We start from the raw sequence: 26050 nt of genomic DNA, 5'->3' as shown, positions 1-26050 counted from the left end.
TGGGCGCTCTGGCCCCTGCCCTTGCCTCTGGCTGCATCTCGCACCATCTTCCCCTCCCTTTCTGCATTCCCTCCACAGACCTCCATCTGCTCCCATTGACCTTAGTACACTGCTCTGCCCCATGCCCACCTTTACTCCTTTATCTCCCTGACTCCTATTCATCCTTCAGATCTTAAACATCACGTCCTCTAGACCAAGTCGGTTCACCCAGGTAAGTGTAGAAACCCGAACCTTCCTTCAAAGCTCCCATCACAGTTTGTAATATGTCATGTGTTCTACTAGCTTCATAAACCCAGGAATTACCTTTGGTTTTGCTCTCACCCCCACATCCTGGTACATGGCAGGTGCTTAATACTCTTGAATAAATGACAGGTTTTTTTCTACTAAAAATATGCTACAGACAAATTTCTGGGTCAACATGGCCAATTTACCACATGCTTCTATTTCCTCTCCTTCTGGAATCCCTCCAATAAAGGAATTTTTCAAAGGTGTAGACCCACAAGAGCGAAGAGCACTAAAGAGGAGACAATAAGGAAAGAAAGATGCAGCAGATTTTTTTGGAATATACAAAGCAGGTGGAGAGACAGTAGCGGATGCAGCAAAGAGCAGCTGCTACATCTCAGGTGCCACTAGGAAGTTAGCCAGGTGACACACACAGAACTGGGAGACACAAATAGTGTGGAAAGTGGGGGCAGGGCAAGTCAGGGGCTGAAAACAGAGGATTGGTTGAAAAGTTGTAGACAGAAGGGTTAAACCCTCACTCCTTTCCCACCCTATGTAGCCAAGCAACTATTCCTCCCGTCTCCACTCTGACATCACCAGCAGGCGAGCGGAGGCTTATCCTCCATATAAAATGAACCCGAGAGCCTTCATAGGTGAGACATGAGACATGGAGGTGAAGGAGCACAGGACTAAAAATGGGCAATTCAGTGAAAGGCTAATAATCACAGCTAATCTGGAGAAAAGCCCTTAGGCACAGGGACGCAGCTTCTGGCAGCCACAAGTTGGCCAGAGCACACTGAATGGTCTCCAGACAGGGGCGGGGCACAGATAGAGTCCATTCCAATGAACACGTGTGATGTGACAGCCGCAGTTTGATCCTGGATCAGCAAAAGAAGAAAGGCAGCTATAAAGGATGACATGAGACCATTGGGGAATTCAAATACAGACTCTATATTGGATTTTATTTTATGATAATAATATTATGCAAATATAGGTGAACGTCCTTGTTCTGAGAAGAGCTATGCTGAAGTATTTAGGATGGAGGCATCACAATACCTGTACCTTCCAAATATTCAACAAAGGAAATTATACTCATATAGATATATATGTGAATATATGCATAGAGAGATAGAAATATAAGTGGATGGATGGATGACAGACCAACTGACCAGGAGAGAAAAAGACAAAATCAGAGGAAGCTGATGTGGCAAAATGTTAATAATAATGAGGCTAGGTGTGGAGTATTCAGGTGTTCATTGTTCTGTTCTTTAGGTTTTTTTAATAGTAGGCTTGAAATTTTTCAAAATAAAACAGAAAAAAAAAAAAAAAGGAATCCAAGTAGCATAACCATTTCTCAGCAGCAGCACTGAAAGCTAAAACCAGTAACAAGGGTGCCTTATTCTGAATGATTTTTCAATTCAGGTTTCTATTCCCAGCCAAACTATCTTCCCAAATAGTAAGGGTAAAACAAATATATTTTTAACACATGCAAGAACTCAACATTTTTATACCCCATGTAAATTTTCTCAGGAAACTATTGAAATATGTGCTTCGAACTACACAGATGGGATGCGGGAAATAGCAGGAGAAAGAAGGGAAGACACAAGATGCAGTGGTGCAAAGAAACATCCACTCCAGACTGGAGCAGGAGGATATTGGGCTTCTGCAAAAAGAAGAAAAACAAAACAAAAAAGAACCTTATGCCTGCCCCAGTGGAGCTTGTTATCAGTAAACATGTAGCAGGGCACTAAGGAAAATGTAGTGATGATAGTACATAGAAAACTGAGCAAATGTAAAGTTGATGTCACTGTTAACTCCAGAAAAAAAAAAAGTATTCTGGAAAATAGACAAGGGACTGGAGCACGTCTCGCTCAGCAGCTGACAACATTTGTAAAGTTACAACAGACAAAACACTGGTTGTTTGTTTAACCAAAACTATGCGAGGGTGGGGGTGGGGAGTGTGTAGAAAAGTAGGGAGTTGTTGTAATTAAGTCCTCACATGTCTGATTTAACATGTCTGGAAATTAAAAGATAATGTTAAAAAATGATTAACCAAGAAAGAGCCATCCAGGGCTTCCCTGGTGGCGCAGTGATTGAGGGTCCGCCTGCCGAGCCAGGGGACACGGGTTCGTGCCCCAGTCCAGGAGGATGCCACATGCCGAGGAGCGGCTGGGGCTGGGCCCGTGAGCCATGGCCGCTGAGCCTGCGCGTCTGGAGCCTGTGCTCCGCAACGGAAGAGGCCACAGCCGTGAGAGGCCCGCGTACCGCAAAAAAAAAAAAAAAAAAAAAAAAAAAAGAAACAGCCATCCCAAACAACGGAGCAGAGGCTCAGACGGATATTTGGATATCCACATTCACAGCAGCATTTGCAGCAGCCCAAAGGTGGAAACAACCTAAATTCACAGGCAGAGGAATGCATAAACAAAATGTGGCATATACATAGAATGGAATATTACTCAACCTTAAGAAGGAAGGAAGCTCTGACACCTGCTGCAACATGGATGAGTTCTGAAGACTTTATGCTCGGTGAGATAAGCCGGTCACAAAAGGACAAATATTGTGGTTCCACTTCTATGAGATACCTAGAATAGGCAAATTCATAGAGACAGAAAATAGAGGTTATGAGGGGCTGAGGGGATGGGGGAGTGGAGAGCTATTGTTTAATGGGCACAGAGTTTCTGTTTGGGAAGGTAAAAAAGCTGTGGAGTTGGATGGTGGTGATGGTCCCACAACATTGTGGATGTGCTTAACGCCACTGAACTGCACACTTAAAAATGGATTAAATGGATTAAAAGAAATATTTGTGTAAGAATAATATTTGGAGTTACAGTGGTAACCAACAGAAGCAACAGCCGGGAGTTGTGAGCACTTACCTGGAAGCGATATGGGGAGACGGGAGGAATGTGGCCAGAGACTGCTCCTTTTTATTACAGTCCTTTTTGCACTGTTTGACTTTAAAAGGTACAGTGTTCACACTCCTACAGGCCTGCTTTAAACACTTTCTGTATATGCTCATTTAATTCTCATACCACTACAAGGTAGGTGTCTGTTCCACATTTTGAAAGGAAGAAAACAGATCGAGGGAGGTGGAGAGGGCTCCAACCCAGGCGGGCTGACTCCAGAATCCCTGCTCCTAATCATTCTACTTTGCTGCCTTTAATGCATGTGTATTACTGTGATACAAGTAAAAAATTACTTTTAAAAATATGCTTGTATACATATTTTATGTGCTAGTGTGAGAATATCAGATTCCTGGGAGTGGAACACCCCTAATTTCTACAAAAGATGAAATATGGCATTCAGTTCATCATGTGGGCATAAAAGCTACTGGAATAACACTGATACTGACATTATGCTCATTTTATTATGGAACTGAATCATAGAAGCAAATGACTTGTCTTTGTATTATAATTTTTTTTAACATCTTTATTGGAGTATAATTGCTTTACAATGTTGTGGTAATTCCTGCTGTATGACAAAGTGAATCAGCTATATGTATACATATATCCCCATATCTCCTCACTCTTGCATCTCCCTGCCAACCTCCCTATCCCTCCCCTCTAGGTGGTCACAAGGCACCAAGCTGATCTCCCTGCGCTATGTGGCTGCTTCCCGCTAGCTATCTACTTTATATTTGGTAGTGTACATATGTCCATGCCACTTTCTCACTTCGTCCCAGCTTACCATTCCCCATCTCTGTGTCCTCAAGTCCACTCTCTACGCCAGCATCTTTATTTCTGTCCTGCACCTAGGTTCTTCAGAACCATTATTTTTTTAGATTCCATATATATGTGTTAGCATACGGTATTTTTCTCTTTCTGACTTACTTCACTCTGTATGACAGACTCTAGCTCCATTCACCTCACTACAAATAACTCAATTTCATTTCTTTTTATGGCTGAGTAATATTCCATTGTATATACGTGCCACGTCTTCTTTATCCATTCATCTGTCGATGGACACTTAGGTTGCTTCCATGTCCTGGCTATTGTAATTAGAGCTGCAAGGAACAATGTGGTACATGACTCTTTTTGAATTATGGTTTTCTCAGGGTATATGCTCAGTAGTGGGATTGCTGGGTCGTATGGTAGTTCTATTTTTAGTTTTTTAAGGAACCTCCATACTGTTGTTCTCCACAGGGGCTGTATCAATATACATACCCACCAACAGTGCAAGAGCGTTCCCCTTTCTCAACACCCTCTCCAGCATTTATTCTTTGTAGATTTTTTGATGATGGCCATTCTGACCAGTGTGAAGTGATACCTCATTGTAGCTTTCATGTGCATTTCTCTAATGATTAGTGATGTTGAGCATCCTTTCACGTGTTTGTTGGCCATCTGTACATCTTCTTTGGAGAAATGTCTATTTAGGTCTTCTGCCCATTTTGGATTGGGTTGTTTGTTTTTTTGATATTGAGCTGCATGAGCTGCTTGTAAATTTTGGAGATTAATCCTTTGTCAGTTGCTTCATTTGCAAATATTTTCTCCCATTCTGAGGGTTGTCTTTTCGTCTTGTTTATGGTTTCCTTTGCTGTGCAAAAGCTTTTAAGTTTCATTAGGTCCCATTTGTTTATTTTTGTTTTTATTTCCATTTCTCTAGGAGGTGGGTCAAAAAGGATCTTGCTGCGATTTATGTGATAGAGTGTTCTGCCTATGTTTGCCTCTAAGAGTTTTATAGTGTCTGGCTTTACATTTAGGTCTTTAATCCATTTTGAGTTTATTTTTGTGTACGGTGCTAGGGAGTGTTCTAATTTCATTCTTGTATATGTAGCTGTCCAGTTTTCCCAGCACCACTTATTGAAGAGGCTGTCTTTTCTCCATTGTATATTCTTGCCTCCTTCATCAAAAATAAGGTGACCTTATGTGCACGGGTTTATCTCTGGGCTTTCTATCCTGTTCCACTGATCGATATTTCTGTTTTTGTGCCAGTACCGTACTGTCTTGATTACTGTAGCTTTGTAGTATAGTCTGAAGTCAGGAAGCCTGATTCCTCCAGCTCCGTTTTTCTTTCTCAAGATTGCTTTGGCTATTCGGGGTCTTTTGTGTTTCCATGTGAATTGTAAAATTTTTTGTTCTAATTCTGTGAAAACTGCCATTGGTAGTTTGATAGGGATTGCATTGAATCTGCAGATTGCTTTGGGTAGTATAGTCACTTTCACAACGTTAACTCTTCCAATCCAAGAACGTGGTATATCTCTCCATCTGTTTGTATCATCTTTAATTTCTTTCAACAGTGTTTTATAGTTTCCTAGGTCTTTTGTCTCCTTAGGTAGGTTTATTCCTAGGTATTTTATTCTTTTTGTTGCAGTGGTAAACAGGAGTGTTTCCCAAATATCTCTTGTATTATAATTTTTAACAGGTCTCCCTGGTTTTTGCAGCTCCCCCCCCCAATTTTCCCTCTCAGCTCCTGTGACTCCTGTCACAGTGATCATCACCATAATGGTACCTGTGGAATAAAACAAGAAAAATGAGCACTGAGACAGTAAATCAAGCTTCCTTTAGAAATAGAGGAAAACAATTTTTCAGTTAGGAAACATGTTGAAATATTATTTTTACAGTGAAAATAGTTACATCACAATTTTAAATTACATTTCCATTTGAAATGGAGTCGATTTGCACCACCTACTGGATAATATAGATCTATATATTTAGAGGTTTCAAAATTATAATACCACTTTTAAATTTTAGAGTTACATGTCTACTTATCTTCAAGAGACCAGCCCCTTTGACATGCTGGAAATACCAAATGCTAATTTACTTCAGGGACCATTTTCTAAAACAAACTTTCTTTAAAAGCCAAATTTAATCATCTAGCTAAATTAACAAATTGTGCAGCTGCTTATAAAAATGAAATGATTAAGCCAAATACATCAACCAAAGAGATAAAAATGTAAATTAGAAGCAAAACTGAAATCAATACACATTATCAGTTGCTAACTCACTATTAAAAAAGAGGATTCAAACAGACAAATGGAAAATGGCAGGAAACATAAGCAAACAGGATAATAAACAGAACATAACTCAACATTAATTTAAAAAGAACTCACCCAATGAAAATTTGATAGTGTTTATATCCAAAGTAATAATCATTGTCATGGCTTAAATACAGCCAAACATCAACACACAAAGTATTTGTATTTAGGTTTTTTGACATTTTAAAGGAAACATCCACAGAAAATTTCATGTTTCATTACAAACTACTCCAAGCAATAAATTTCTCAGAGAGAATTTCAAGATGGCGGAGGAGAGGTAGAGATCACCTTCCTCCCCACAAATACATCAGAAATATATCTACATGTGGAACAACTCCTAAAAAACACCTACTGAATGCTGGCAGAAGACCTCAGACTTCCCAAAAGGCAAGAAACTCCCCACATACCTGGATAGGGCAAAAGAAAAAAGAAAGAGACAAAAGAATAGGGACAGGACCTGCACCTCTGGGAGGGAGCCATGAAGGAGGAAAAGTTTCCACAAGCTAGGGATCCCCTTCACCGGCAGAGATGGGGGGTAGCAGCAGGGAAGCTTCGGAGCCACAGAGGAGAGCGCAGCAACAGGGGTGCAGAGGGCAAAGCAGAGATATTCCCGCACAGAGTATTCATGCCGACCAGAACTCAACAGCCCGAGAGGCTTGTCTGCTCCCCTGCCGGGGCGGGGAGGGGCTGGGAGCTGAGGCTCAGGCTTCGGAGGTCGGATCCCAGGGAGAGGACTGGGGTTGGCGGCGTGAACACAACCTGAAGGAGGCTAGTGCGCCACAGCTGGCCGGGAGGGAGTCCAGGAAAAAGTCTGGACCTGCCTAAGAGGCAAGAGACCATTGTTTCAGGGTACGCGAGGAGAGGGTATCAGAGCACCACCTAAACAGGCTCCAGAGAGGGGCGCAAACCGTGGCTATCAGCGCGGACCCCAGAGACGGACACGAAATGCTAAGGCTACTGCTGCTGCCGCCACCAAGAAGCCTGTGTGCAAGCACAGGGCACTATCCACACCTCCCCTCCTGGGAGCCTGTGCAGCCCGCCACTGCCAGGGTCCCATGATCCAGGGGTAGCTTCCCCTGGAGAACACACAGCACGTCTCAGGCTGGTGCAATGTCATGTCAGCCTCTGCTGCCGCAGGCTCTCCCTACATTCCATACCCCTCCGTCCCCCTGGCCTGAGTAAGCCAGAGCCCCTGAATCAGGTGCTACTCTAACCCCGTCCTGTCTGAGCGAAGGACAGATGCCCTCAGGCGACCTACACACAGAGGCGGGTCCAAATCCAAAGCTGAACCCCGGGAGCTGTGCGAACAAAGAAAAGAAAGGGAAATCTCTCCCAGCAGCCTCAGGAGGAGTGGATTAAATCTCCACAATCAACTTGATGCACCTGCATCTGTGGAATACCTGAAGAGACAACGAATCATCCCAAACTTGAGGCGCTGGACTTTGGGAGCAACTGTAGACTTGGGGTTTGCTTTCTGCTTCTAATTTGTTTCTGGTTTTATGTCTGTCTTAGTTTAGTATTTAGAGTTTATTATCATTGGTAGATTTGTTTATTGATTTGGTTGCTCTCTTCCTTTTTTTATATATATAGATATTTTTTTTTCCCTTTTTCTCTTTTTGTGAGTGTGTATGTGTATGCTTCTTTGTGTTATTTTGTCTGCATAGGTTTGCTTTTACCATTTGTCCTAGGGTTTTGTCTGTCCGTTTTTTTGTTTGTTTGTTTTTGGTGTTTTTAGTATAGTTTTTAACGTGTGTTATCATTAGTGGATCTGTTTTTTGGTTTGGTTGCTCTCTTCTTTCTTTCTTTTTTTTTCTCTTTTAAATTACTTTGAACTTTTTTTATTTTCAATAATTAAAATTTTTTTTTATTTTAGTAATTTAACTTTATTCTTTCTTTCTCTTTCTTTCTTTCTTCCTTCCTTCCTTCCTCTCTCTCTCCCTCCCTCCCTCTCTCCCTCCCTCTCTCTCTCTCTCTCTCTCTCTCTCTCTTTCTTTCTGCTTTCTTTCTTCTTTTTTCTTATCTCCCTTTTCTTCTGAGCCATGTGGCTGATAGGGTCTTGCTGCTCCGGCTGGGAGTCAGGCCTGTGTCTCTGAGGTGGGAGACCTGAGTTCAGGACATTGGTCCACCAGAGACCTCCCGGCTCCACATAATATCAAACAGCAAAAGCTCTTCCAGAGATCTCCATCTCAATGCTAAGACCCAGCTCCACTCAACGACCAGCAATCTATAGTGCTGGACACCCTATGACAAACAACTAGAAAGACAGGAATACAACCCCACCCATTAGCAGAGAGGCTGCCTAAAATCATAAGGTCACAGACACCCCAAAACACACCACCGGATGCAGTTCTTCCCACCAGAAAGACAAGATCAAGCCTCATCCACCAGAACACAGGCACCAGTCCTCTCCACCAGGAAGCCCTACACAACCCACTGAACCAACCTTAGCCACGGGGGGCAGACACCAAAAACAACAGGAACTACAAACCTGCAGCCTGGGAAAAGGAGACGCCAAACACAGTAAGTTAAGCAAAATGAGAAAACAGAGAAACACACAGCAGATGAAGGAGCAAGGTAAAAACTCACCAGACCAAACAAATGAAGAGGAAATAGGCAGTCTACCTGAAAAAGAATTCACAGTAATGATAGTAAACATGATCCAAAATCTTGGAAGTAGAATAAAGAAAATACAAGAAACGTTTAACAAGTACCTATAAGAACTAAAGAGCAAATAAACAATGATGAACAACACAATAAATGAAAATAAAAATTATCTAGAAGGAATCAACAGCAGAATAACTGAGGCAGAAGAACAGATAAGTGATCTGGAAGATAAAATAGTGGAAATAACTACCACAGAGCAGAATAAAGAGAAAAGAATGAAAAGAATTGAGGACAGTCTCAGAGACCTCTGGGACAACATTAAATGCACCAACATTTGAATTATAGGGGTCCCAGAAGAAGAGAAAAAGAAAGGGTCTGAGAAAATATCTGAAGAGATTATAGTTGAAAACTTCCCTAATATGGGAAAGGAAATAGTCAAGTCCAGGAAGCGTAGACAGTCCCATACAGGATAAATACAAGGAGAAACACGCCAAGATACATATTAATCAAATTATCAAAAATTAAATACAAAGAAAAAATATTAAAAGCAGCAAGGGAAAAGCAACAAATAACATACAAAGGAATCCCCATAAGGTTAATAGCTGATCTTTCAGCAGAAACTCTGCAAGCCAGAAAGGAGTGGCAGGACATATTTAAAGTGATGAAAGGGAAAAACCTACAACCAAGATTACTCTACCCATTAAGGATCTCATTCAGATTCGACAGAGAAATGAAAACCTTTACAGAGAAGCAAAAGCTAAGAGAATTCAGCACCACCAAACCAGCTCTACAACAAATGCTAAAGGAACTTCTCTAGACAGGAAACACAAGAGAAGGAAAAGACCTACAATAACAAACCCAAAACAGTTAAGAAAATGGGAATAGGAACATACATATCGATAACTACCTTAAATGTAAATGGATTAAATGCTCCAACCAAAAGACATAGACTGGCTGAATGGAAACAAAAACAAGACCCGTACATATGCTGTCTACAAGAGACCCACTTCACACCTAGGGATACATACAGACTGAAAGTGAGGGGATGGAAAAAGATATTCCATGCAAATGGAAATCAAAAGAAAGCTGGAGTAGCAATTCTCATATCAGACAAAATAGACTTTAAAATAAAAACTCTTACAAGAGACAAAGAAGGAAACTACCTAATGATCAACGGATCAATCCAAGAAGAAGATATAACAATTGTAAATAATTATGCACCCAACATAGGAGCACCTCAATACGTAAGGCAAATGCTAACAGCCATAAAAGGGGAAATTGACAGTAACACAATCATACTAGGGGACTTTAACATCCCACTTTCACCAATGGACAGATCATTCAAAATGAAAATAAATAAGGAAACACAAGCTTTAAATGATGCATTAAATAAGATGGACTTAACTGATATTTATAGGACGTTCCATCTAAAAACAACAGAATACACTTTTTTCTCAAGTGCTCATGGAACATTCTCCAGGATAGATTATATCTTGGGTCACAAATCAAGCCTTGGTAAATTTAAGAAAATTGAAATTGTATCAAGTATCTATTCTGACCACAACGCTATGAGACTAGATATCAATTACAGGAAAAAATCTGTATAAAATACAAACACATGCAGGCTAAATAATACACTACTAAATAACCAAGAGATCAGTAAAGAAATTAAAGAGGAAATAAAAAAACACCAAGTAAGAAATGACAATGAAAACATGATGACACAAGACCTATGGGATGTAGCAAAAGCATTTGTAAGAGGGAAGTTTATAGCAATACAATCCTACCTCAAGAAATAAGAAACATCCCACATAAACAACCTAACCTTACACTTAAAGCAATTAGAGAAAGAAAAACAAAAAAATCCCAAAGTTAGCAGAAGGAAAGAAATCATAAAGATCAGATCAGAAATAAATGAAAAAGAAATGAGGGAAACAAAAGCAAAGATCAATAAAACTAAACGTGTTTTTTTGAGAAGATAAACAAAATTGATAAACTGTTAGCCAGATTCATCAAGAAAAAAAGGGAGAAGACTCAAATCAATAGAATTAGAGATGAAAAAGGAGAAGTAACAACTGACACTGCAGAAATACAAAGGATCATGAGAGATTACTACAACCAACTATATGCCAATAAAATGGACAACTGGAAGAAATGGACAAATTCTTAGAAAAGCACAACCTCTGAGACTGAACCAGGAAGAAATAGAAAATATAAACAGACCAATCACAAGTAATGAAATTGAGACTGTGATTAAAAATCTTCCAACAAATAAAAGCACAGGACCAGATGGCTTCACAGGCGAATTCTATAAAACATTTAGAGAAGAGCTAACACCTATCCTTCTCAAACTCTTCCAAAATATAGCAGAGGGAGGAACACTCCCAAACTCTTTCTACAAGGCCACCATCGCCCTGATACCAAAACTAGACAAAGATGTCACAAAGAAATAAAACTACAGGCCGATATCACTGATGAACATAGATGCAAAAATCCTCAACAAAATACTAGCAAACAGATTCCAACAGCACATTAAAAGCATCATCCACCATGATCTAGTGGGGTTTATCCCAGGAATACAAGGATTCTTCAATATATGCAAATCAATCAATGTGATAAACCATATTAACAAAATGAAGGAGAGAAACCACATGATAATCTCAATAGATGCAGAAAAAGCTTTCAACATAATTCAACACTCATTTATGATAAAAACCCTCCAGAAAGTAGGCATAGAGGGAACTTACCTCAACATAAAAAAGGCTATATGTGAGAAACCCACAGCCAACATCATTCTCAATGGTGAAAAACTGAAACCATTTCCCCTAAGATGAGGAACAAGACAAGGTTGTCCACTCTCACCACTATTATTCAACATAGTTTTGGAAATTTTAGCCATAGCAATCAGAGAAGAAAAAGAAATAAAAGGAATTCAAATCGGAAAAGAAGATGTAAAGCTGTTACTGTTTGCAGATGACATGATATTATACATAGAGAATCCTAAAGATGCCACCAAAAAACTACTAGAGCTAATCAATGAATTTGGTAAAGTAGCAAGATACAAAATTAATGCACAGAAATCTCTTGCATTCCTATACACTAATGATAAAAAATCTGGAAGAGAAATTAAGGAAACACTCCCATTTACCACTGCAACAAAAATAATAAAATACCTAGGAATAAACCTACCTAAGGAGACAAAAGACCTGTATGCACAAAACTATAAGACACTGATGAAAGAAATTAAAGATGATACAAACAGATGGAGAGATATGCCACGCTCTTGGAATGGAAGAATCAACATTGTGAAAATGACTATACTACCCAAGGCAATCTACAGATTCAATGCAATCCTTATTAAACTACCAATGGCATTTTTCACAGAACTGGAACAAAAAATTTCACAATTTGTATGGAAACACGAAAGACCCCGAATAGCCAAAGCAATCTTGAGAAAGAAAAACAGAGCTGGAGGAATCAGACTCCCTGACTTCATACTATACTACAAAGCTACAGTAATCAAGCCAGTACGGTACTGGCAAAAAAACAGAAACATCAATCAATGGAACAGGATAGAAAGCCCAGAGATAAACCCATGCACATATGGTCACCTTACTTTTGATAAAGGAGGCAAGAATATACAATGGAGAAAAGACAGCCTCTTCAATAAGTGGTGCTGGGAAAACTGGACAGCTACATATACAAGAATGAAATTAGAACACTCCCTAGCACCGTACACAAAAATAAACTCAAAATGGATTAAAGACCTAAATGTAAGGCCAGAAACTATAAAACTCTTAGAGGAAAACATAGGCAGAACACTGTTATCACATAAATCACAGCAAGATCCTTTTTGACCCACCTCCTAGAGAAATGGAAATAAAAACAAAAATAAACAAATGGGACCTAATGAAACTTAAAAGCTTTTGCACAGCAAAGGAAACCATAAACAAGACGAAAAGACAACCCTCAGAATGGGAGAAAATATTTGCAAATGAAGCAACTGACAAAGAATTAATCTCCAAAATTTACAAGCAGCTCATGCAGCTCAATATCAAAAAAAGAAACAACCCAATCCAAAAATGGTCAGAAGACCTAAATAGACATTTCTCCAAAGAAGAGATACAGATTACCAACAAACACATGAAAGGATTCTCAACATCACTAATCATTAGAGAAATGCAAATGAAAAGTACAATGAGGTATCACTTCACACCAGTCAGAATGGCCATCATCAAAAAATCTACAAACAGGGCTTCCCTGGTGGCGCAGTGGTTGGGAGTCTGCCTGCCGATGCAGGGGACGCGGGTTCGTGCCCCAGTCCGGGAAGATTCCACATGGCGCGGAGTAGCTGGGCCCATGAGCCATGGCTGCTGGGCCTGCGCGTTCGGAGCCTGTGCTCCTCAGCGGGAGAGGCCACAACAGTGAGAGGCCCGCATACTGGAAAAAAAAAAAAAATCTACAAACAATAAATGCTGGAGAGGGTGTGGAGGAAAGGGAACCCTCTTGCACTGTTGGTGGGAATGTATTTTGATACAGCCACTATGGAGAACAGTATGGAGGTTCCTCAAAAATGTAAAAATAGAACTACCGTATGACCCAGCAATCCCACTACTGGTCATATACCCTGAGAAAACCACAATTCAAAGAGAGTCATGTACCACAATGTTCATCACAGCTTTATTTACAATAGCCGGGACATGGAAGCAACCTAAGTGTCGATTGACAGATGAATGGATAAAGAAGACATGGCACATATATACAATGGAATGTTACTCCGCCATACAAAGAAATGAAATTGAGTTATTTGTAGTGAGGTGGATGGAGCTAGAGTCTGTCATACAGAGTGAAGTAAGTCAGAAAGAGAAATACAAATACCATATGCTACCACATATATATGGAATCTAAAAAAAAAAAAAAGTGGTTCTGAAGAACCTCGGGGCAGGACAGGAATAAAGACGCAGATGCAGAGAATGGACTTGAGGACACCGGGATGGGGAAGGTTAAGCTGGGATGAAGTGAGAGAGTGGCAATGGACTTAACATACACTACCAGATGTAAAATAGATAGCTAGTGGGAAGCAGCTGTATAGCACAGGGAGATCAGCTCAGTGCTTTGTGACCACCTAGAAGGGAGGGATAGGGAGGGTGGGAGGGAGACCCAAGAGGGAGGAGATATGGGGATATATGTATACATATAGCTGATTCACTTTGTTATACAGCAGAAACTACCACAACATTGTAAAGCAATTATACTCCAATAAAGATGTTAAAAAAATAAATTTCTGGGTATATAGTAGCCACATTTATTATTGTATAATTGAGAGAGATTCAGGAAAAAATTACATCTACAATATCTACCATTCTAGATGAAATTGCTTTAGAATAGAAGCCTAAATATATTACATTTAAATTTCTTGAAACCTATTATTGCATTCCACTTATTTTATGGGTATTTTGTCTGAAAATTGATTTTATTTTTACATGTCAACTAAATTAGATGTCAACTAAATTAACTGAAGCATAAAATATGCCAGCAAGATATATTTACAAATACACATGGCAAAATGGTGTGCAAGTAACAAGAATCTGATTTAAACTCACAAGCACAAAAAGTCCCCATGCAACAGTGACCAACTCATCCCTAATCCTCTTTGTTGTTGCAGGTGATTTGTGCATGACAAGCCTGTTTACAGTGACCAATGTCATGAGCAAGGCTGCTAGAAGGTTTTTGTCATTTTTGTTCACAGTTGGTGTGATTCCACTCTTAAGGTTCTCATCTGCATCAGAAAGCTTGGGTTGTTTAATTTCTATCAGGTGAGTGGACAGTCTCTCCCCAGACATCACATCCGTGGACCCTAATCCTAACCCTAAGGTTAAGGTTGGCTCACCACCTCTGTGGAGATGACTCGCACACCTAAGTCTGCAGCCCTGACCTCTTTTTACTGCTCAAGCGGTATATCCTCTTGCCTGCTGAGGACCGTCCTAGGTGCCCCAAAGGTACCTCAAACCTGTATGTCCCAGAGCCAACTCATGACCTACCCCTCCAACCTCACCTCCTTTCAGTGTTCCCAGATTGTCCACCCCATTTATTTGACCAATTTCCCCTGATATGTATTTCCCACTTGCCCCTAATTCAATCCCCCCGAAGTCCTGGCCATTTTACTTTCCAAATCTCCCTGGAGCCTGTCTGCCATTCTCCATCTCCATCACTATCCCACTCGTCCAAAGAACCATTATGTCTAGCCAGGATCAATTCAGGATGGTGTAGCCTTGTTTACCCTGATCCTGTGACCCTTTGCTCAAAGCCTTTCACTGAGGATCCTGAGAAATTCCTTAACAAGGTCACCGAGACCTCCCCTGGTCAGTGCACACCTGCCTCTCCAGCCCCACCTCCCATCTCAAGCTCCTGTGGCTCCCATCCCAGCCTTACCACCGTGTTCCCCTGCCTCACAATGGCTGTGCCTCTCTCCGCTGATACCTGGACTTCACCTATGTTTTCCCTCTGCCTGGAATTCTCTTCTCTGCCCTTTTTGCCTAGTTACCTCCTCCTTGACTTTACTGCCTGGGTCAAGTCATAGTTGCAAGTTCACATTTGAGAGGGGGAACTTCCTTGACAGCTTCTGCATATGCCCCCACTAAACTGTTTGCACTCACCTTTGTGTTCCCAGCACCCAGCATACCACCTGTACATGGAAACATGGAATAATTCACTCAAATCAGAGTCAGAGGGGCACCTGCTCTGGCTTTCCTCTGGCCACCCCTGCCCTAACCCCCCTGCAACACACAGGGACACAGGTCCACCTGGAGCTGCTGAGAGCCTTCCCTAATGGCTCCAAGCCTGCTTCAGGGCCCACACAGTGTGCTTCCTAGGCCTGACGCCCAGAGGACCTGGTGTTTGTACCCCTATGCCCAAGGGGTGGCCAGGGGGCACCTGTTAGAAGGGTCAGAGGATAGAACATTTTAATAGTCTCCAAGGGGTGGCTGTGATGAAGGTGTACTAGCCAAGGAAGGAGGATAGGACATATTTTATTTAATAATTTGTTGGCTGAATATATAACTTAGATATTTAGCCATACGCTCTGCAGACTCCATTTACAGTCTTCCCCAGGCCCTGCAAAAAAAAACCAAACCAAACGAAAAACAAAACAAAAATCAAAAAACAAGCACAGGGCTGGTTTCATGCATATCTGAGAATAAACTTTCTCTCTCATTCAATATCGAGATGATCCCCTGTATTCCATCTGCAATCTGAGCTCAAAGGAGGATTGACTCTTAAAGTCAACAGAGATAGAAATACTAATGCCAACACTCGATAAGCACAATGAATGGGGTGGGGAGGGGGGCGGGGTGAATTACCGAAGTCATTCAGTATCAAAAACATGTTCCCAAATCGTCATATGACACAAAAACATTAAAAATTATGTTCTTTGGATAGTGGGACGATGCATTTTCTTGCCTTTTTGCGTTTTGCTACATTTGAATTTTCCAACATAAACGGGCCCACATTTGTAATGAAAACCTTATTCTTTTGAAAAATCAAGTTACTGTTCTGTTTCATTTACAAAACATGAACGTTTTGCCAAAGCCCACCATCTTCTTTGCCCTCCCTTACATGGAAGCAATGCTAGGAATTTTCTGTCCATGTATTTATTTCACTGGCAGAGACAAAAAAACCCATATTTTCTCAGAACTCAGCAGCAAAAAAAAGACCACAGTTATACTTACATTTTATGTAGTGGGGAATCACAATAAGCCTCATTTATATGTTTAAAAAATGCATCGCCTGGCTAGTGGAAGCTGGGTCCACTTTATTTCAGGCAGCTACCTGAGTTTTCTTATACCACCCCTGCTGCCTAACTTCCATTAAGCCCACCTTGATTTCTTCCGGTTTCCTAAGTGTGGTCTGCAGTATGTTTTTCATAGCCATGCCCTAAAAATCCAGTTTTGGTTTTCGCTACTTAGAAATAAGTATTATCTAGTTCTTAACCTAGGAAAAACCAATTGCCCTCCTCCCCCAGCCACCCCTCCTTCCCCCATTCCTCCCACCAAGCCCCTTGCACCTTGTGTTCCAGCCAACTGGGGCACTCCCACAGCTCCCTCAGCTATTCCCACCTCCACGTTTTGGCAAGTGTTTTTCCTTCACTGTTCCACCCCACACTCAACCCTCCAAGTCCCTCCTCAACACCTCAGGCTCCATGGCCCTTGCTGACCTCCCTGAACCCTCACCCCTCCCAGCCCAGTGTGTCTGTCTCAACCTGGAAGGTCCCCCACACCTGGTCTTTTCCCTTCCTCAGTGGTGACATCCCGCCTCCTATTGCTGACTACTTGCTACAGCCCTTGTCCTCTTCCCAGAACTAGATCATATGCCCTTGAGGTTAGGAACCCTGTTCTGCCGACATCCTTAACCCGGCACTGTGCCTAGGACTAGACGCGTGTCTGTCGGGTGGAACTGAATTAAGCCTACGTCGTTTGGCCAGTCTCAACATTTCTCCCTTGAGAAATGTGTCTGCTTAGGGCTCCCTTGAGAAAGGTGTCTTTTCATAGCCAATCCAGGAGACTGACTTAAGACAGTGATTGACAGAAGAAAATGGCCAGAAAAATGCAACAGGGAGCATTAAATTAAAAATAATTAAGGAGGGCTTCCCTCGTGGCCCAGTGGTTAAGAATCCGCCTGCCAATGCAGGGGACACGGGTTCCAGCCCTGGTCCGGGAAGATCCCACATGCCACGGAGCAACGAGGCCTGTGCGCCATGACTACTGAGCCTGTGCTCTAGAGACCACGAGCCACAACTAATGAGCCCATGTGCCACAACTACTGAAGCCTGTGCACCTAGCGCCCATGCTCTGCAACGAGAAGCCACCGCAATGAGAAGTCTGCGCACCGCAACGAAGAGTAGCTCCGGGTCACCGCAACTAGAGAAATCCCGTGCGCAGCAACGAAGACCCAACGTAGACAAAAATAAACAAATTTATTTTTTTAAAAAAAGTATGAGCTAATTTCAATAATCATCTGAGGAAGGGGAGGGTGTGTGGAAGGAGACTGGATGGTGTTGGTCAGTTTTCAAGGTGGATAATGGTGATGGGTACATGGGGGTTCATTTTACTGTTCTCTCTGCTTAAGTATATATTTGAAATTTTTGTGATGAAAAGATTTGAAGAAGAAGGCAAAGGAGGAGGAGAAGCAGCAGCTGATTTGCAGATTCAGAAGGGACCCTGGGCAGAGGAAAAAGAGAAGGGCTTGGCACATGGGTCTCTCCCTTTGGGAACCATCTCTCCTGGTAGCAGCACTCCTGCTCTCCAAGCACCTCTCCTGCATCTATACACACCGCCCCACCACTCATTTATATGGCCCCCCACGCTCAGACCTTTGACCTGAGTAACACCATCCCAGGCTCTGTCTCTTGGGTAATGCCCCATGTTCTAGAACATTCCCAGAGAGGCATGGGAGCCCCTCCAAGCCAGGCTCTACTTTAACTAATACAGTTGGCAAACCCTCATCCACGTGTGTGATGTCACACACTGAGATCTTCTGGGGCAGAAAGTCCTTGATGCTTCTCAAATCATACCAAGCAGGGACCCTGCAAGAAAGGATCTGCCACGGGTCAAAGGAGCCATCATGGTGGAAACTTCTCCACTCCGGAAGCTAGCAGAGAACTGACCACCGTCTGTCCAGAATGGCTCCATTCTAAATGACCCCTCAGAAGCTGTTCCCTAAGGCTGTGATTCTCCCATGAGTCACTGAAGTCAGATAATACGCATTCACTGCAGCCAAGATGCACAAAGCACTGTACTGAGTTCATACTCAGGTCTTTCCAAAGTAATTCATGACATCCACAACGACCACGTCCAACCAGTTTTAGGAATAAACAAGCGGGAGACCCTCCAACACGAGAGCTCACTCTTATGCAGTCCCTTTCCTACTTCCAGACCATTAAAGGAGAGATATTTGTAATGTAGATGAGGCCAGTCCTTTTGCACGATGTTGACAGACACGAGGAAGATTCCAGAGAGAAATGCCACAGCAGCAAATGAATATAAATGATGCTTTTGCACTCTGTGCTTATAAAATGCCTTTTGTACCTGAATCTCAAAGCGCTCCAGGAAGCATGTCTTTGGCACTTCCACTCTGGGTAACTGTGAATGGTCAGATCTTCTCAAGTCATTTGTGATAAGAAAGAACAAAAGTCCGGACACTTTTAAAATGCAATATTCTTGCCTTCTGGGTAGTAAACAAAAGCGTGCAGATGGATTATGACATCTGTGGATTCTGGCTTCATTTCCTGGAGAGAACAAAATGTAAATAAATATGTAAAAAACTGTCATATGTGGATAACACTCATGGTCCATCCAGTAGTTACCATTCTGTCCGACATGCTCCTGCAGTGGATTCCATTCCTGGGTGCAGCCTTGTGACTGCATTACACTGACAAGGTAAAATAGATCTCTTCAATGCCCACAGGAAGACAAATATAGAAATGTTTAGTAAAAAGGTCCAGTTCTGACACTGGACACTTTTGCACTAAGTGATGCCTTCCTTTTGTTCTCTCCACTGGAAACTTCCTTGGAAATGCTTAATGGCTAAATGATTCATTAGGGTCTGCAAAGGCCAAGCCCTTAACTGGAAAGGCAGAGGCCTGCCTGAGGGATTGATTTGAAGGTTCATTTGAGAATTCTTTCCTTCTCACCCTCAGCCTAAGGTGTGTGCCCAGCATGAATCACCACTAGTGCTCCAGCCACCACTGAGGTGCCTGGAGAGCAGTCGTTAGTGAGTTTGGAACTTTTGCTAGGATTCATTTAGGGTAATAATCAGCTTAGGGGGATAAAACTCACAAAGACTCTAAGGACGTTTCTGCTGGGAAAGTAACACCCAGCAGAGACAACCTGCCCCTACGATCATCTGTGTTGGATTCTGAAAGTCAAGACTAATAGCTTGCAAAAGAATTTGAGTTCATCGTGTATCTAGAAAAGTATCTGCATTGAGTTCAAATGCAGTCGAAATGATTTCCAAATAGTTTCAAGTATTTTGCTTAAATGTTATTAGCCTACAGAACAACAATTAAATAATTATCAAGAGTAAGTATGTAAGGTATCCTGTAATTGTAACCGAGGGCTCCTTGCTATGACACTGGTAAATGGCACATCAAGGTTTGCATTATCTTATACTCTAAAATTTTTCTACTCTGGTCAAATTAAAGTGTAAAGGAAAATATAGATTATTAATTTACTAACTGTTCTTGACCTAAAGAGTAGCTAGCACGTGGTTTTTGGTTCTAAAAGCAGTGGTGTATAAACTCTTATCATATACTATTATTAGTTGAAAAAAATTCTGAACATGTAGCCCCAATATATGCATCTTAATTTATTTGTAAATAATATACTGGCAGTAATACATTAGCATAAAAATACAAAAGTAGAAAATGTTTAAAGTCTAAAACAATATTTTAAATATTTTAATTTATTTATTGATTGCAAACTAGTTCTGCTCTCGCTAGCATTTTTTTTAAAGAGAGTAAAGTGGTCAAATAGGTTTATTTTTGTGACTCTTGGCTGAAAACGCTGTGATATAACAATTTGAAGTGTGCTTCTAAGTTCCGTTTATTTTAAAACTTGGTTTTAATGGCTGTTATTGCTTAAAGTATCTCAAAAGATAAGTAAACTAACTAGGAAGAATCACACCGCTTACCAAGTCAAACTGCTCATTTCAATTGTTTCCACAAATCATGCAAAGGTTTTAAATGAAATTTGGCTAAATCTCCATCGTCTCTGAAGTCCACCAATCCTCCTTTTACAAACCAATTAAATGGTGTCAAGGAATAATTCAGAGATGCTTAGCTAGTTGTTTCACATGCAATTCATTTACTTGTACATGAGGAAGAAAGGTCAATTGACTGTTGTCATGGAACACAATTAAAAACAGGATGTATAAAATACAGGAGAGAGGAAAAACCCTGCTGGCAGCTGGGAACAGTGAATCTTACATGCACATTTTGGGGGTAAACAAATCAGTTGGAGACTGACAAAGAGATCAGTCTGGGCGTTCTGAGTAGGCCAACTAGCAGTATCAAAGAAAACAATTACGACATGGATCCCAAAACTCTCCATCTGGGAGAGCTTTTTAAAGAGGTGAGAAATTTCAGTTTCTAAGTTTTGTGTGGATATTTGCCTTTTTTTTTTTTTAATAAGCGATACATATCACTTTTAGCAACAAAATCATGTAACACTGGAAAGATTTGCAAACCTCTATTTTCAGAAATGCTCTCTCCATAGGATTCAGTTCTTTTGAAAACCAATGAGTTTCTCACTCATTGTTAAAAACATCACCGTTATCATGAAGGAACAGATTAAGTCTGTTTATTTTTGTGAAACTCTCTCCTACACCATCCTAATGACAGCTACTTGTCATCACAGAAAAGATGAGTAAATGTGGAATACTTTCTGTAAAACAAAATATAGTAACTCATTTTTTAAGCTTGACAGTTCTTTCAAGTGCTTTGTCACAAGATGATCTGTGATCTGTGTGGTACATGAGATTTTCAAGGTCATCCCCATCTTATTACAAAACTCTGAAAAGATTCTTCTAAAGGTCTTTTTTTTTTTTTAAGTCTTCATTGAATTTGTTACAATATTGCTTCTGTTTTACGTTTCGGTTTTTTTGGCTGTGAGACCCGTGGGATCTTAGCTCCCCAACCAGGTATCGAACCCGCACCCCCTGCATTGGAAGGCAAAGTCTTAATCACTGGACCGCCAGTGAAGTCCCTAATGGTCTTGTTTTGTCATATTTTACCCTGTGGATGGCATCCAGTGGCCCATCCAAGCCACCAAATGCCGTGGTAGACTGCATAATGGTCCACAGACACCCAATGTCCTTCCTTAGGGGACCATTAGTCTTCACCACCACCTGGATGCTAAGCTTGGCCACGTGTATCATTTTGGCCAAAAAAAGTGAGAGGCAGTGTGTTTTTCACTTCTGAGCCGGAGCTTTAGGAGCTAGTTTATGGTTCACCAATCTCTTTGTTGCCCCACCACCCCTACTAGTTCCAGATGCAGGTTGCTTCATCAACCTGGGTTCTGGAGTAAAAATTACCTGGACCAGTGAAAGTCTGTCCCAAATGTCACATGTGACATACTGCTACTAAATATTTGGAAATTCTTACCCCCAATTTTTTCTGTTTATCTTATATTTATTTATTTTATTTGGCATCCCTAGTTTAAGTCACTGACATCTGGGAATCATTTGTTTTGGCTGCATAACCCAATCATACTGGACTGATACACTAGCTGACCATGGCCCAAGGAAGGGCACCTGTGTCAACCTGTATGTTAAGCATTAGTAAGGCTTAATTTTGCCTTTACTTTCCAGATTAAAAAAACAAGACAAAACAGAAGCCACAGTTCTTCCTGCACCCCAGGGGATAATCCTTGGAGATCACTGTTCTAAGTTGTGGTCTGCAGGCCAAGGTGGTCAGACACTAGTAACTCACCAAAAACATAGATTCCCCAGCACTGGCCTAGCAATACTGACTTAGCATCTGGAGGTGGTTAGAGGATTTGCTCGCTTAACAAGTTCCTCAGGTGATTCGGAAGCAAATCAAAGTTCCACTGGCCAGTGTTTGCAATTTGACTGTTTTAAAGACTAAGTGTACTTACTAGTACTCCGGGACCTGGGTACCAGTCCTGCCTTTGCTATTTAAACTACCTTTGCACGATATTCAACAGGTTAATTCTATCCTCCTTTCTGGACTGCACTGCTCTCATCTAAAGAGGGACAGGATTGGCTCAGATAATCTCAAATCTCTCTTCCAGCTCAAAGTCCAGGACCAGGAATCAGAAAACCAGGGACTTTCAGTGACCAGCAGGCAAAGTACACAAGCGAGGCTGAGTAGGTATAAGACACTAGGTCATGGAGGGGACGGTGGCAAACAGACTGAAGGGCCCAAGCCTCAGTCTAAGCACTCCCTGAAGTTTTCTTCTCTGTAGGCGGGGCTGTTCGGGAATTCCAAGGGCCCTAAGCATATCTGCCTTACATGCAACTGTAAAAGTTTTAGAAAAGATTGCTCATTTTGCTTTGGAAAGTACTGTGTGCTACGAGTAACTAAATGAATTTTTGATTGGCATTTCTCTGAAATCATCTTGGGTTCTGGGAGGATTTTTGTAAGCAGAGAAAATCTAACATACAAATAGTTGTAGAATGGAACAAACTGTGTGAATACTAACTTTAATAATTAATGACATTGACACTGCAAATTTTGTAGCTACTTCATTAAACATTGTAGCTTTCATTTTGCAAGATTAAAAATATGTATATCTTGGAGCCAACAACATTGTTTTTATGTCTCGAACATTTTGATAAGCATTTTAAAAGCCTGTTGGCACCAGTCATTTTAGCTGCATTAGCCCGAGGGCTAAAACAGTTCTGTGGGCTGGTGCTGCGTTGGCATTGGTGAAACAGATGATTAGACAGAACATTAGCCCTTGAGGAGCTCACAGTCAGCAAGGGACGTAGATACAAGTACGTAATTTTTCTATAAGGGGGCAAGTGCAGGAAAAAGCTACATACAAGTTTTGGGAACAAAGAAAGGGACCCTATGGGGTAAGGAGAGGGAGGTGTCAGGAGGGACTTTTTAAGGATGATACCTGTGACGGATGAGTCTTTAGGAATGAGCCAGGTGAGGAAGGGAAAGGTATTCTAGGCAAAGGAAAAGCACCAGCAGACACAGGTTATGGGACAACTTGTTGAAGCATCAAACTATAAGCAGTTCATTCATTCAGCAAACATCTCTTCAGTAGTGATGGCGTCAGGCACTGGGAAGACAGGTAAACTTGTGAGAGCACTGATTGGTTACAAGATCCAGGATAACTGCCCCTGCAGGGCAGAGCAAGCCACAGATGATGAAGTACACCTTGACGGGGGCTGGGAGCTGGGGGGCAGGGAAGGAGGGGAAGGCAGACACTGGGAAAATATAAAAATGAACATAAATAAGTGTCTTAAAATGTGAAGTTCTGGAAGTAATGACCCATGTTTTCCCACATTATATTTCAATCACAGACATTAAAAACAATTAGATTAACTTAAACCCACAGCACATAAACGTTTCTGAAGAGGGAAAAGAAAAAAATTAATAAGCACTTAGAGCTAGAAGAATGTGTAAACTTTATGTCATTCAGATGTGCTCAGTTTCTCCTGCCATCAGGGATCATCCTCCTTCACTACCTAAATCTCTCTAGTCCTGCCCTGTGAGAGGCCCCAGAATATCTGGTCCCTCCTCAGGTTTCCTTCCACAAACAGTTCCTGGGCGTCCCTGGTTCCCCCAGCCCAACGCCCGCTCCCATAGTCCCCTCTGCCGCTGACCTCTCTTTTTCTGTGCTGCGTTCCCGGTTCTCTGTGTTTCACTCTTCTCGCTGCCTTTTCACAGGCTGTTTCCGCACATTTTCTCCCGAAGCATTATCAACAAGGGTTCAGGCACTTACTTCTCAAAGAGGCCTGCAGTATATGTGAGTCCTGAAGAAAGAATCACTGCTACATCAGGAAATCCCTTCTTGCAAACACAGAATTATACAATAAAACAACAGAATTCAAAGATGATTAGAAACTAAATTATATATGTATAAAAGCTTAATAAAATGACATTTTACTATAAAATAATGCATAATCAGAAAGAAAAACAGGAAAATGAAGCTTTAAAGAATAAATTTTAAATCATTTCATTTTACCCCGTAGAGATGTTTTTATGGACACTGACACAGAAATAAACATGTTTGTGAAATTAAGATCTTATCACAGGTTTGCTTTACTTTTTTTTATCACAACATCGCACACGATCTTACAGTACAGGTACACTTATATTAACATACAATGTGCAATTTAAATGTTCTTGAATATTCTTTAAAAACAATTTATTGATAATAGTTGCACAAGTTAATGGTATTATGTACCAAAAGTAGACTTAACCATCCTAATGTCCTTAGACCTTTGTGTTCAACTTTTTACTATAATGTAAAATAACAATGTGTTACTTGCAAAAAATGAAAAACATTGACTGCAAAATACAAACAGAAAATTATAGATATCAAAACCAATACATGTTGATTTAAGTTCTACAAAATATACTATGATATTAAATTCACTGTTAAATATAAATCATAAAAATGTTTTGTTACAATTGAAAACAATTTGTAAATTGAGTTTAACAGTTACAAGGACTTCTAAATCTGCAGATAATTAGTGTATTATCAGCACCTGATGTAAATTACAAATTGAGATAGCCAAGTAATTGCCAAGGCAAAACTAAGTTTTCAAGAAACTTTCAATATTTTACTGCAAAACAAAACAGTTTTATGAAGGCTGTGGCTGCATGTAACGATACGATACTGGGTTTCGGCTCAGAGGTTAAGAGAGCCGAGCACCTTCGAAGCTTTACACAGACCTTGGCTATTTCTCTACCTCTTTGCTACTCAAAGCACTGGCATCATCTCCTGGGGGTCTGGTAGAGATGTAGAATCTCAGGCCCCTCTCAGACCAACTGAATCAAAATCTGCATGTCAACTAGATCCCCAGGTGTTTCCTGAGCCCTTTAACGCTCGAGAAGTCCCTGGACCACCGGAATGCCCTTTGCTAGTTCCCTAGGGCCCGACAAATACGGGGCTCTCCGTAGATGCTCCAGGCGTCACTAAACAGCAAACTCTGCACCTCTGGCGGTGCCGTCTCCTCTGAAATCCATCCCTTCAGGAAAGGCGGAGGGCCTCTTCTCCCCGCGGAGCCCCGCCGCTCCTACACTCGGGACCGCGAGGCCCATGCACGCACTGCGATGAGCGGACAGTACGCCGAGGCCGGGCTGGCTTGAGTCTGGACGGCCCCTCACCTGGGCATGTCTTTCCCTTCCTGGGCCTGTGAGCCCGACTGCAAACCGAAGGGGCACTGAAAGCTGTGGCGGGAAAAGCGCTGACACTTCACAACTTTACGTAACGGGAGCCGCTGGTTACAACTACGGCCGCTCTTCCCCGCCCACGCAGAGAGGACCTCTGCGACTTTGACTCCGCCCAAAGCCCAAGTCCCGAGGACGGTTGGCCAACAAAGACCGGCGTGCAAGGGGTGGAGCCTGGGAGTCAGATAACGCGAGAAGTAGTTTCCCGCAGAAACTCTGGCAGACATCAGCGCACGACAGTTCCCGCCCCCGCCGTGAAGCTGGTATCTACCGGGGGAGGCGGGGCCGGGCCTCTGGAGCAAAAGTCGCGAGATTTGAACGCGTTCGGT

At 41.6% G+C, this 26050-nt stretch overlaps 1 long non-coding RNA gene across 3 annotated transcripts; it reads right to left on the bottom strand.

The window, feature by feature from the left end:
- Nucleotides 1–2518: 2518 nt before the first annotated feature.
- Nucleotides 2519–26005, bottom strand: LOC137208644 (uncharacterized). 3 transcript variants are annotated; one of them, XR_010935699.1, is made up of 5 exons: nt 25659–26003; nt 24149–24298; nt 23434–23601; nt 18880–19079; nt 2519–5667 (listed from the first exon to the last, which is right to left on the bottom strand). It is a non-coding gene; the product is annotated as an uncharacterized lncRNA (long non-coding RNA). The 3 variants fall into 3 exon arrangements; XR_010935701.1 differs by lacking the exon at nt 2519–5667 and adding an exon at nt 13520–15910 and having other exon boundaries at nt 25659–26005; XR_010935700.1 differs by lacking the exon at nt 23434–23601 and having other exon boundaries at nt 2520–5667; nt 25659–25922.
- Between the last annotated feature and the right edge of the window lie 45 nt (nt 26006–26050).

Source organism: Pseudorca crassidens, chromosome 16 (genome assembly GCF_039906515.1).
Source record: "Pseudorca crassidens isolate mPseCra1 chromosome 16, mPseCra1.hap1, whole genome shotgun sequence".
Lineage (NCBI taxonomy): Eukaryota > Metazoa > Chordata > Mammalia > Artiodactyla > Delphinidae > Pseudorca > Pseudorca crassidens.
The sequence above is the reverse complement of the archived record's forward strand: the minus strand, read 5'-3'. Positions and strand labels throughout refer to the sequence as shown.